A 15038-nucleotide genomic window follows, 5' to 3' on the forward strand; every position below is an offset into this window, starting at 1 on the left:
CTCGGGTTCATTCCATTCCATTCCATTCCATTCCATTCCATTCCATTCCATTCCATTCCATTCCATTCCGTTCTACTCAGGTTGATTTCCATTCCATTCCATTCCATTCCATTCCATTCCATTCCATTCCATTCCATTCCATTCCATTCCACTCGGGTTGAGCATTCCATTCGATTCCATTCCATTCCATTCCATTCCATTCCAATCCATTCCATTCCATTCCATTCCATTCCATTCCATTCCGTTCTACTCGGGTTGATTCCATTCTATTCCATTCCATTCCTTTCGATTCCATTTGATTCCACTCGATTTCATTCCATTCCATTCCATTCCCTTCCATTCCATTCTATTCCATTGAATTCCATTCCATTCCATTCCATTCCATTCCATTCCATTCCATTCCGTTCTACTCTGATTGATTCCATTCCATTCCATTCCATTCCATTCCATTCCATTCCATTCCATTCCATTCCATTCCATTCCATTCCATTCCAATACATTCCATTCTACTCTGGTTGATTCCATTCCATTCCATTCCATTCCATTCCATTCCATTCGTCTCCATTCGATTCCATTCCATTCCATTCCATTCTATTCCATTGAATTCCATTCCATTCCATTCCATTCCATTCCATTCCATTCCATTCCATTCCATTCCATTCCATTCCACTCCATTCCATTCGATTCCATTCCGTTCCATTCCATTCCATTCCATTCCATTCCATTCCATTCCATTCCATTCCATTCCATTCCATTCCGTTCTACTCGGGTTGATTCCATTCTATTCCATTCCATTCCGTTCGATTCCATTTGATTCCATTCGATTCCATTCCATTCCATTCCATTCCCTTCCATTCCATTCTATTCCATTGAATTCCATTCCATTCCATTCCATTCCATTCCATTCCATTCCATTCCATTCCGTTCTACTCTGATTGATTCCATTCCATTCCATTCCATTCCTTTCCATTCCATTCCATTCCATTCCATTCCATTCCATTCCATTCCATTCCAATACATTCCATTCTACTCTGGTTGATTCCATTCCATTCCATTCCATTCCATTCCATTCGTCTCCATTCGATTCCATTCCATTCCATTCCATTCTATTCCATTGAATTCCATTGAATTCCATTCCATTCCATTCCATTCCATTCCATTCCATTCCATTCCATTCCATTCCATTCCATTCCATTTCATTCCATTCCATTCCATTCCATTCCGTTCTACTCGGGTTGATTCCACTCCATTCCATTCCATTCCATTCCATTCCATTCCATTCGTCTCCATTCGATTCCATTCGATTCCATTCCATTCTATTCCATTGAATTCCATTCCATTCCATTCCATTCCATTCCATTCCATTCCATTCCATTCCATTCCATTCCATTCCGTTCTACTCGGGTTGATTCCATTCCATTCCATTCCATTCCATTCCATTCCATTCCACTCCATTCCATTCGATTCCTTTCGATTCCATTCCATTCCATTCCATTCCATTCCAATCCATTCCATTCTACTCGGGTTGATTCTATTCCATTCCATTCCATTCCATCCCATTCCAATCCATTCCATTCCATTCCGTTCTACTCGCGTTGATTCCATTCCATTCCATTTCATTCCATTCCATTCCATTCCATTCCATTCCATTCCATTCGATTCCATTCCATTCCATTCCATTCCAATCCATTCCATTCTACTCGGGTTGATTCCATTCCATTTCATTCCATTCCATTCCATTCCATTCCATTCCATTCCATTCGATTCCACTCGATTCCACTCCATTCTTTCCATTCCATTCCAATCCATTCCATTCTACTCGGGTGGATTCCATTCCGTTCCATTCCATTCCATTCCATTGCATTCCATTCCATTCCACTCCATTCGATTCCAATCCATTCCATTCCATTCCATTCCATTCCATTCCATTCCATTCCATTCCATTCCATTCCATTACATTCCATTCCATTCCGTTCTAGTCGGGTTGATTCCATTCTATTCAATTCCATTCCATTCCATTCCATTCCATTCCATTCCATTCCATTCCATTCCATTCTATTCCATTCCATTCTACTCCATTGAATTCCATTCCATTCCATTCTATTCCATTCCATTCCATTCCTTTCCATTCCATTTAGTTCTACTCGGGTTGATTCCATTCCATTCCATTCCATTCCATTCCATTCCATTCCATTCCATTCCATTCCATTCCATTACTTTCCATTCCATTCCATTCCAATCCATTCCATTCTACTCGGGTTGACTCCATTCCATTCCATTCCATTCCATTCCATTCCATTCCATTCCATTATAATCCATTCCATTCCATTCGATTCCGTTCGATTCCATTCCATTCCATTCCATTCCATTCCATTCAATTCCATTCGATTCCATTCGATTCCATTCCATTCCATTGCATTCCATTCCATTCCATTCTACTCTGATTGACTCCATTCCATTCCATTCCATTCCATTCCATTGCATTCCATTCCATTCCATTCCATTCCATTCCATTCCATTCCATTCCATTCCATTCCATTCCATTCCATTCCATTCCATTCCATTCCATTCCAATACATTCCATTCTACTCGGGTTGATTCCATTCTATTCCATTCCATTCCGTTCGATTCCATTCGATTCCGTTCGATTCCATTCCATTCCATTCCATTCCCTTCCATTCCATTCTATTCCTTTGAATTCCATTCCATTCCATTGCATTCCATTCCATTCCGTTCTACTCTGATTGACTCCATTCCATTCCATTCCATTCCATTCCATTGCATTCCATTCCATTCCATTCTATTCCATTCCATTCCATTCCATTCCATTCCATTCCATTCCATTCCATTCCAATACATTCCATTCTACTCTGGTTGATTCCATTCCATTCCATTCCATTCCATTCCATTCCATTCGTCTCCATTCGATTCCATTCGATTCCATTCCATTCTATTCCATTGAATTCCATTCCATTCCATTCCATTCCATTCCATTCCACTCCATTCCATTCCATTCCATTCCATACAATTCCATTCCGTTCTACTCGGGTTGATTCCGTTCCATTCCATTCCATTCCATTCCTTTCCATTCCATTCCACTCCATTCCATTCGATTCCATTCGATTCCATTCCATTCCATTCCAATCCATTCCATTCTACTCGGGTTGATTCCATTCCATTCCATTCCATTCCATTCCATTCCATTGCATTCCATTCCATTGCATTCCATTCGATTCCATTCGATTCCATTCCATTCGATTCCATTCGAGATCATTCGATTCCATTCCATCCCATTCCATTCCATTCCATTCCATTCCGTTCTACTCGGGTTGATTACATTCCATTCCATTTCATTCCATTCCATTCCATTCCATTCCATTCGATTCCATTCGATTCCATTCCATTCCATTCCATTCCAATCCATTCCATTCTACTCGGGTTGATTCCATTCCATTCCATTCCATTCCATTCCATTCCATTCCATTCCATTCGATTCCACTCGATTCCATTCCATTCTTTCCATTCCATTCCAATCCATTCCATTCTACTCGGGTGGATTCCATTCCATTCCATTCCATTCCATTCCATTCCATTCCATTCCATTCCATTCCATTCCATTCCATTCGATTCCATTCCATTCCATTCCATTCCATTCGATTCCATTCCATTCCATTCCATTCCATTCCATTCCATTCCATTCCATTCCATTCCGTTCTAGTCGGGTTGATTCCATTCTATTCCATTCCATTCCATTCCATTCCATTCCATTCCATTCCATTCCATTCCATTCCATTCCATTCTATTCCACTCCATTCCACTCCATTGAATTCCATTCCATTCCATTCTATTCCATTCCATTCCATTCCTTTCCATTCCATTTAATTCTACTCGGGTTGATTCCATTCCATTCCATTCCATTCCATTCCATTCCATTCCATTCCATTGCATTAAATTGCATTCCATTCGATTCCATTCGATTCCATTCCATTCCATTCCATTCCATTCCATTCCATTCCATTCCATTCCATTCTGTTCCACTCGGGTTGATTCCATTCTATTCCATTCCATTCCCTTCTATTCCATTCGATATCATTCGATTCCATTCCATCCCATTCCATTCCATTCCATTCCATTCCGTTCTTCTTGGGTTGATTCCATTCCATTCCATTTCATTCCATTCCATTCCATTCCATTTCTTTCGATTCCATTCGATTCCATTCCATTCCATTCCATTCCAATCCATTGCATTCTACTCAGTTTGATTCCATTCCATTCCATTCCATTCCATTCATATCCATTCCATTCCATTCCATTCAATTCCACTCGATTCCATTCCATTCCTTTCCATTCCATTCCAATCCATTCCATTCTACTCGGGTGGATTCCATTCCATTCCATTCGATTCCATTCCATTCCATTCCATTCCATTCCATTCCATTCCATTCCATTCCATTCGATTCCATTCCATTCCATTCCATGGCATTCCATTCCATTCCATTCCATTCCATTCCATTCCGTTCTAGTCTGGTTGATTCCATTCCATTCCATTGCATTCCATTCCATTCCATTGCATTCCATTCCATTCCATTCCATTCCATTCCACTCCATTCTTTCTATTCCATTCCATTCTACTCCATTGAATTCCATTCCATTCCATTCAATTTCATTCCATTCCATTCCTTTCCAATCCATTTAGTTCTACTCGGGTTGATTCCATTCCATTCCATTCCATTCCATTCCATTCCATTCCATTCCATTCCATTCCATTCCATTCCATTCCATTCCATTACTTTCCATTCCATTCCATTCCAATCCATTCCATTCTACTCGGGTTGACTCCATTCCATTCCATTCCACTCCATTCCATTCCGTTATATTCCATTCTATTCCATTCGATTCCGTTCGATTCCATTCCATTCCATTCCATTCTATTCCATTCCATTCGATTCCATTCCATTCCATTCCATTCCATTCCATTCCATTCCATTCCATTCCAATCCATTCCATTCTACTCGGGTTGATTCCATTCCATTCCATTCCATTCCAATCCATTCCATTCAATTCCATTCCATTCCATTCCATTCCATTCCATTCCATTCCATTCCTTTCTATTCCATTCCATTCCATTCCATTCCATTCCATTCCATTCCATTCCATTCCATTCCATTCCATTCCATTCCGTTCTACTCCTGTTGATTCCACTCCATTCCATTCCCTTCCATTCCATTCCATTCCATTCCATTCCATTCCATTGCATTCCATTCCAACCCATTCTTTTCTACTCGGGTTGATTCCATTCCATTCCATTCCATTCCATTCCATTCCATTCCATTCCATTCCATTCCATTCGATTCCATTCCATTCCATTTCATTCCAAACCGTTCCATTCTACTCGGGTTCATCATTCCATTCCATTCCATTCCATTCCATTCCACTCGGGTTCATTCCATTCCATTCCATTCCATTCCATTCCATTCCATTCCATTCCATTCCATTCCGTTCTACTCAGGTTGATTTCCATTCCATTCCATTCCATTCCATTCCATTCCATTCCATTCCATTCCATTCCACTCGGGTTGAGCATTCCATTCGATTCCATTCCATTCCATTCCATTCCATTCCATTCCATTCCAATCCACTCGGGCTCATTCCATTCCATTCCATTCCATTCCATTCCATTCCATTCCATTCCATTCCATTCCATTCCATTCAATTCCATTCCATTCCGTTCTACTCGGGTTGATTTCCATTCCATTCCATTCCATTCCATTCCACTCCATTCCATTCCATTCCATTCCATTCCATTCCATTCCTTTCCATTTATTCCATTCCGTTCTACTCGGGTTGATTCCATTGAGTTTGGTTCCGTTCCGTTCCGTCCCGTCCCGTCCCGTCCCGTCCCGTCCCGTTCCGTTTTACTCGGGTTGATTCCTTTGCATTCCGTTCCGCTCGTTTCCATTCCGTTCCATTCCGTTCAACGCGGGTTGGTTCAATTCCATTCTATTCTATTCTATTCCTTTCCATTCCATTCCATTCTACTCGGGTTGATTCTATGCCGTTCCATTCCGTTCCATTCCGTCCCATTCCGACCCGTCCCATCCCGTCCCGTCCTGTCCCATCCCGTTCCGTTCCACTTGGGTTGATTCAATTCTTTTCGGTTACATTGAATTCCATTCCATTCCATTCTACTCGGATTGATTTCATTCCATTCCATTCCATTCCATTCCATTCCATTCCATTCCAATCCATTCCATTCTACTCGGGTTGATTCCATTCCATTCCATTCCATTCCATTCCATTCCATTCCATTCCATTCCATTCCATTCAGTTTCATTCCATTACATTCCATTCCATTCCATTCCATTCCATTCCATTCCATTCGATTCGATTCCATTCCATTCCATTCCGTTCTACTCGGGTTGATTCCATTCTATTCCATTCCATTCCGTTCGATTCCATTCGATTCCATTCGATTCCGTTCCATTCCATTCCATTCCCTTCCATTCCATTCTATTCCATTGAATTCCATTCCATTGCATTCCATTCCATTCCATTCCATTCCATTCCATTCCATTCCATTCCGTTCTACTCTGATTGACTCCATTCCACTCCATTCAATTCCATTCCATTCCATTCCATTCCATTCCAATACATTCCATTCTACACTGGTTGATTCCATTCCACTCTGGTTGATTCCATTCCATTCCATTCCATTCCATTCCATTCCATTCCATTCCATTCCATTCCATTCCATTCCATTCGTCTCCATTCGATTCCATTCGATTCCATTCCATTCTATTCCATTGAATTCCATTCCATTCCATTCCATTCCATTCCATTCTATTACATTCCATTCCATTCCATTCCGTTCTACTCGGGTTGATTCCATTCCATTCCATTCCATTCCATTCCATTCCATTCCATTCCACTCCATTCCATTCGATTCCATTCGATTCCATTCCATTCCATTCCATTCCATTCCAATCCATTCCATTCTACTCGGGTTGATTCCATTCCATTCCATTCCATTCCATTCCATTCCATTCCATTGAATTCCATTCGATTCCATTCGATTCCATTCCATTCGATTCCATTCGATATCATTCGATTCCATTCCTTCCCATTCCATTCCATTCCATTCCATTCCGTTCTACTCGGGTTGATTCCATTCCATTCCATTTCATTCCATTCCATTCCATTCCATTCCATTCCATTCCATTCCATTCGATTCCATTCCATTCCATTCCATTCCAATCCATTCCATTCTACTCGGGTTGATTCCATTCCATTCCATTCCATTCCATTCCATTCCATTCCATTCCATTCCATTCGATTCCACTCGATTCCATTCCATTCTTTCCATTCCATTCCAATCCATTCCATTCTTCTTGGGAGGATTCCATTCCATTCCATTCCATTCCATTCCATTCCATTCCATTCCATTCCATTCCATTTGATTCCATTCCATTCCATTCCATTCCATTCCATTTCATTCCATTCCTTTCCATTCCATTCCGTTCTAGTCGGGTTGATTCCATTCTATTCCATTCCATTCCATTCCATTCCATTCCATTCCATTCCATTCCATTCTATTCCATTCCATTCTACTCCATTGAATTCCATTCCATTCCATTCTATTCCATTCCATTCCATTCCATTCCTTTCCATTCCATTTAGTTCTACTCTGGTTGATTCCATTCCATTCCATTCAATTCCATTCCATTCCATTCCATTCCATTCCATTCCATTCCATTCTATTCCTTTCGATTCCATTCCATTCCATTAAATTCCATTCCATTCCATTCCATTCCATTCCATTCCATTCCATTCCTTTCCATTCCATTCCATTCCGTTCTACTCGGGTTGATTCCACTCCATTCCATTCCATTCCATTCCATACCATTCCATTCGATTCCATTCCATTCCATTCCATTCCATTCCATTCCATTCCATTCCATTCTGTTCTACTTGGGTTGATTACACTCCATTCCATTCCATTCCATTCCATTCTATTCCATTTCATTCCATTCGATTCCATTCTATTCCATTCGATTCCATTCCATTCCATTTCATTTTATTCCATTCCATTCCATTCCATTCTATTCCATTGAATTCCATTCCATTCAATTCCATTCCATTTCATTTTATTGCATTCCATTCCATACCATTCTATTCCATTGAATTTCATTCCATTCCTTTCCATTCCAATCCATTCCATTCTACTCGGGTTGATTCCATTCCATTCCATTCCATTCCATTCCATTCGATTCCATTCCATTCCATTGCATTCCATTCCATTCCGTTCTACTCGGGTTGATTCCACTCCATTCCATTCCATTCCATTCCATTCCATTCCATTCCATTCCATTCCAATTCTTTCGTTTCCATTCCAACCAATTCCGTTCTACTCGGATTGATTCCATTCCATTCCATTCCATTCCATTCAATTCCATTCCATTCCATTCGATTCCATTCGATTCCATTCCATTCCATTCCATTCCATCCCATTTCATTCCAAACCATTCCATTCTACTCGGGTTCATCATTCCATTCCATTCCATTCCATTCCATTCCACTCGGGTTCTTTCCATTCCATTCCATTCCATTCCATTCCATTCCATTCCGTTCTACTCAGGTTGATTTCCATTCCATTCCATTCCATTCCATTCCATTCCATTCCATTCCATTCCATTCCGTTCCATTCCACTCCATTCCATTCTACTCGTGTTGATTCCATGCCGTTCCGTTCCGTTCCATTCCGTCCCATCCCGACGCATCCCGTCCCGTTCCGTCCCGCCAAATTCCGTTCCTTTCTGATCGGGTTGATTCCGTTCCATTCCGTTCCGTTCCTTTCCGTTCCATTCCATTCCGTTACACGCGGGTTGATTCAATTCCATTCTATTACATTGAATTCCATTCCATACCATTCCATTCCATTCTACTCGGATTGATTGAATTCCATTCCATTCCATTCCAGTCCATTCCAATCCATTCCATTCTACTCGGGTTGATTCCATTCCATTCCATTCCATTCCATTCCATTCCATTCCATTCCATTCAATTGCGTTCCATTCGATTCGATTCCATTCCATTCCATTCCATTCCATTCCAATCCATTCCATTCTACTTGGGTTGATTCCATTCCATTCCATTCCATTCCATTCCATTCCATTCGATTCCATTCGATTCCATTCCATTCCATTCCATTCCATTCCATTCCATTCCATTCCATTCCATTCCATTCTGTTCTACTCGGGTTGATTCCACTCCATTCCATTCCATTCCATTCCATTCTATTCCATTCCATTCCATTCGATTCCATTCCATTCCATTTCATTTTATTCCATTCCATTCCATTCCATTCTATTCCATTGAATTCCATTCCATTCTATTCCATTCCATTCCATTCAGTTTCATTCCATTCCATTCCATTCCATTCCATTCGATTCCATTCCATTCCATTCCATTCCATTCCATTCCATTCCATTCCGTTCTACTCGGGTTAATTCCATTCTATTCCATTCCATTCCATTCCATTCCATTCCATTCCATTCCATTCCATTCCCTTCCATTCCATTCTATTCCATTGAATTCCATTCCATTCCATTCCATTCCATTCCATTCCATTCCATTCCATTCCGTTCTACTCTGATTGACTCCATTCCATTCCATTCCATTCCATTCCATTCCATTCCATTCCATTCCATTTCATTCCATTCCATTCCATTCCAATACATTCCATTCTACTCTGGTTGATTCCATTCCATTCCATTCCATTCCATTCCATTCCATTCCATTCGTCTCCATTCGATTCCATTCGATTCCATTCCATTCTATTCCACTGAATTCCATTCCATTCCATTCCATTCCATTCCATTCCATTCCATTCCATTCCATTCCATTCCATTCCTTTCCATTCCATTCCATTCCATTCCATTCCGTTCTACTCGGGTTGATTCCATTCCATTCCATTCCATTCCATTCCATTCCATTCCATTCCATTCCACTCCATTCCATTCGATTCCATTCGCTTCCATTCCATTCCATTCCATTCCATTCCATTCCAATCCATTCCATTCTACTCGGGTTGATGCCATTCCATTCCATTCCATTCCATTCCATTCCATTGCATTCCATTCGATTCCATTCGATTCCATTCCATTCGATTCCATTCGAGATCATTCGATTCCATTCCATCCCATTCCAATCCATTCCATTCCATTCCGTTCTACTCGGGTTGATTCCATTCCATTCCATTTCATTCCATTCCATTCCATTCCATTCCATTCGATTCCATTCGATTCCATTCCATTCCATTCCATTCCAATCCATTCCATTCTACTCGGGTTGATTCCATTCCATTCCATTCCATTCCATTCCATTCCATTCCATTCCATTCCATTCGATTCCACTCGATTCCATTCCATTCTTTCCATTCCATTCCAATCCATTCCATTCTACTCGGGTGGATTCCATTCCATTCCATTCCATTCCATTCCATTCCATTCCATTCCACTCCATTCGATTCCATTCCATTCCATTCCATTTAATTCCATTCCATTCCATTCCATTCCATTCCATTCCGCTCTAGTCGGGTTGATTCCATTCTATTCCATTCCATTCCATTCCATTCCACTCCATTCCATTCCATTCCATTCCATTCTATTCCATTCCATTCTACTCCATTGAATTCCATTCCATTCCATTCTATTCCATTCCATTCCATTCCTTTCCATTCCATTTAGTTCTACTCGAGTTGATTCCATTCCATTCCATTCCATTCCATTCCATTCCATTCCATTCCATTCCATTCCATTACTTTCCATTCCATTCCATTCCAATCCATTCCATTCTACTCGGGTTGACTCCATTCCATTCCATTCCTTTCCATTCCATTCCGTTCCATTATAATCCATTCCATTCCATTCGATTCCGTTCGATTCCATTCCATTCCATTCCATTCCATTCCATTCAATTCCATTCGATTCCATTCGATTCCATTCCATTCCATTCCATTCCAATCCATTCCATTCTACTCGGGTTGATTCCATTCCATTCCATTCCATTCCATTCCATTCCATTCCATTCCATTCCATTCCATTCCATTCTATTCCTTTCGATTCCATTCCATTCCATTAAATTCCATTCCATTCCATTCCATTCCATTCCATTCCATTCCATTCCATTCCATTCCATTGCATTCCGTTCTACTCGGGTTGATTCCACTCCATTCCATTCCATTCCATTCCATTATATACCATCCCATTCGATTCCATTCCATTCCATTCCATTCCATTCCATTCCATTCCATTCCATTCCATTCCATTCCATTCCATTCCATTCCGTTCTAGTCGGGTTGATTCCATTCTATTCCATTCCATTCCATTCCATTCCATTCCATTCCATTCCATTCCATTCGATTCCATTCCATTCCATTCCATTCTATTCCATTCCATTCTACTCCATTGAATTCCATTCCATTCCATTCAATTCCATTCCATTCCATCCCTTTCCATTCCATTTACTTCTACTCGGGTTGATTCCATTCCATTCCATTCCATTCCATTCCATTCCATTCCATTCCATTCAATTCCATTCCATTCCGTTACTTTCCATTCCATTCCGTTCCAATCCATTCCATTCTACTCGGGTTGACTCCATTCCATTCCATTCCTTTCCATTCCATTATATTCCATTCTAATCCATTCGATTCCGTTCGATTCCATTCCATTCCATTCCATTCCATTCCATTCCATTCCATTCCATTCCATTCGATTCCATTCCATTCCATTCCATGGCATTCCATTCCATTCCATTCCATTCCATTCCATTCCGTTCTAGTCTGGTTGATTCCATTCCATTCCATTGCATTCCATTCCATTCCATTGCATTCCATTCCATTCCATTCCATTCCATTCCATTCCATTCCATTCCATTCTATTCCATTCCATTCTACTCCATTCAATTCCATTCGATTCCATTCGATTCCATTCCATTCCATTCCATTCCAATCCATTCCATTCTACTCGGGTTGATTCCATTCCATTCCATTGCATTCCATTCCATTCCATTGCATTCCATTCCATTCCATTCCATTCCATTCCATTCCATTCCATTGCATTCTATTCCATTGAATTCCATTCCATTCCATTACATTCCATTCCATTACTTTCCATTCCATTCCATTCCAATCCATTCCATTCTACTCGGGTTGACTCCATTCCATTCCATTCCACTCCATTCCATTCCGTTATATTCCATTCTATTCCATTCGATCCCGTTCGATTCCATTCCATTCCATTCCATTCTATTCCATTCCATTCGATTCCATTCCATTCCATTCCATTCCATTCCATTCCATTCCATTCCATTCCATTCCAATCCATTCCATTCTACTCGGGTTGATTCCATTCCATTCCATTCCATTCCAATCCATTCCATTCCATTCCATTCCATTCCATTCCATTCCATTCCATTCCATTCCATTCCTTTCTATTCCATTCCATTCCATTCCATTCCATTCCATTCCATTCCGTTCTACTCGGGTTGATTCCACTCCATTCCATTCCCTTCCATTCCATTCCATTCCATTCCATTCCATTGCATTCCATTCCAACCCATTCTTTTCTACTCGGGTTGACTCCATTCCATTCCATTCCATTCCATTCCATTCCATTCCATTCCATTCGATTCCATTCCATTCCATTTCATTCCAAACCGTTCCATTCTACTCGGGTTCATCATTCCATTCCATTCCATTCCATTCCATTCCACTCGGGTTCATTCCATTCCATTCCATTCCATTCCATTCCATTCCATTCCGTTCTACTCAGGTTGATTTCCATTCCATTCCATTCCATTCCATTCCATTCCATTCCATTCCATTCCATTCCACTCGGGTTGAGCATTCCATTCGATTCCATTCCATTCCATTCCATTCCATTCCATTCCATTCCAATCCACTCGGGCTCATTCCATTCCATTCCATTCCATTCCATTCCATTCCATTCCATTCAATTCCATTCCATTCCGTTCTACTCGGGTTGATTTCCATTCCATTCCATTCCATTCCATTCCATTCCACTCCATTCCATTCCATTCCATTCCATTCCATTCCATTCCATTCCATTCCTTTCCATTTATTCCATTCCGTTCTACTCGGGTTGATTCCATTGAGTTTGGTTCCGTTCCGTTCCGTCCCGTCCCGTCCCGTCCCGTCCCGTTCCGTTTTACTCGGGTTGATTCCTTTGCATTCCGTTCCGCTCGTTTCCATTCCGTTCCATTCCGTTCAACGCGGGTTGGTTCAATTCCATTCTATTCTATTCTATTCCTTTCCATTCCATTCCATTCTACTCGGGTTGATTCTATGCCGTTCCATTCCGTTCCATTCCGTCCCATTCCGACCCGTCCCATCCCGTCCCGTCCCGTCCCATCCCGTTCCGTTCCACATGGGTTGATTCAATTCCTTTCGGTTACATTGAATTCCATTCCATTCCATTCTACTCGGATTGATTCCATTCCATTCCATTCCATTCCATTCCATTCCATTCCATTCCAATCCATTCCATTCTACTCGGGTTGATTCCATTCCATTCCATTCCATTCCATTCCATTCCATTCCATTCCATTCCATTCCATTCCATTCCATTCAGTTTCATTCCATTCCATTCCATTCCATTCCATTCCATTCCATTCCATTCCATTCCATTCCATTCGATTCCATTCCATTCCATTCCATTCCGTTCTACTCGGGTTGATTCCATTCTATTCCATTCCATTCCGTTCGATTCCATTCGATTCCATTCGATTCCGTTCCATTCCATTCCATTCCCTTCAATTCCATTCTATTCCATTGAATTCCATTCCATTGCATTCCATTCCATTCCATTCCATTCCATTCCATTCCATTCCATTCCGTTCTACTCTGATTGACTCCATTCCACTCCATTCGATTCCATTCCATTCCATTCCATTCCATTCCAATACATTCCATTCTACACTGGTTGATTCCATTCCACTCTGGTTGATTCCATTCCATTCCATTCCATTCCATTCCATTCCATTCCATTCCATTCGTCTCCATTCGATTCCATTCGATTCCATTCCATTCTATTCCATTGAATTCCATTCCATTCCATTCCATTCCATTCCATTCTATTACATTCCATTCCATTCCATTCCGTTCTACTCGGGTTGATTCCATTCCATTCCATTCCATTCCATTCCATTCCACTCCATTCCATTCGATTCCATTCGATTCCATTCCATTCCATTCCATTCCATTCCATTCCATTCCATTCCATTGAATTCCATTCGATTCCATTCGATTCCATTCCATTCGATTCCATTCGATATCATTCGATTCCATTCCTTCCCATTCCATTCCATTCCATTCCATTCCGTTCTACTCGGGTTGATTCCATTCCATTCCATTTCATTCCATTCCATTCCATTCCATTCCATTCCATTCCATTCCATTCGATTCCATTCCATTCCATTCCATTCCAATCCATTCCATTCTACTCGGGTTGATTCCATTCCATTCCATTCCATTCCATTCCATTCCATTCCATTCCATTCCATTCCATTCGATTCAACTCGATTCCATTCCATTCTTTCCATTCCATTCCAATCCATTCCATTCTACTTGGGAGGATTCCATTCCATTCCATTCCATTCCATTCCATTCCATTCCATTCCATTCCATTCCATTCCATTCCATTTGATTCCATTCCATTCCATTCCATTCCATTCCAATTCATTCCATTCCTTTCCATTCCATTCCGTTCTAGTCGGGTTGATTCCATTCTATTCCATTCCATTCCATTCCATTCCATTCCATTCCATTCCATTCTATTCCATTCCATTCTACTCCATTGAATTCCATTCCATTCCATTCTATTCCATTCCATTCCATTCCTTTCCATTCCATTTAGTTCTACTCTGGTTGATTCCATTCCATTCCATTCAATTCCATTCCATTCCATTCCATTCCATTCCATTCCATTCTATTCCTTTCGATTCCATTCCATTCCATT

This window comes from Gorilla gorilla, chromosome 17 (assembly GCF_029281585.2).
Source record: "Gorilla gorilla gorilla isolate KB3781 chromosome 17, NHGRI_mGorGor1-v2.1_pri, whole genome shotgun sequence".
In the NCBI taxonomy this organism is placed as follows: domain Eukaryota; kingdom Metazoa; phylum Chordata; class Mammalia; order Primates; family Hominidae; genus Gorilla; species Gorilla gorilla.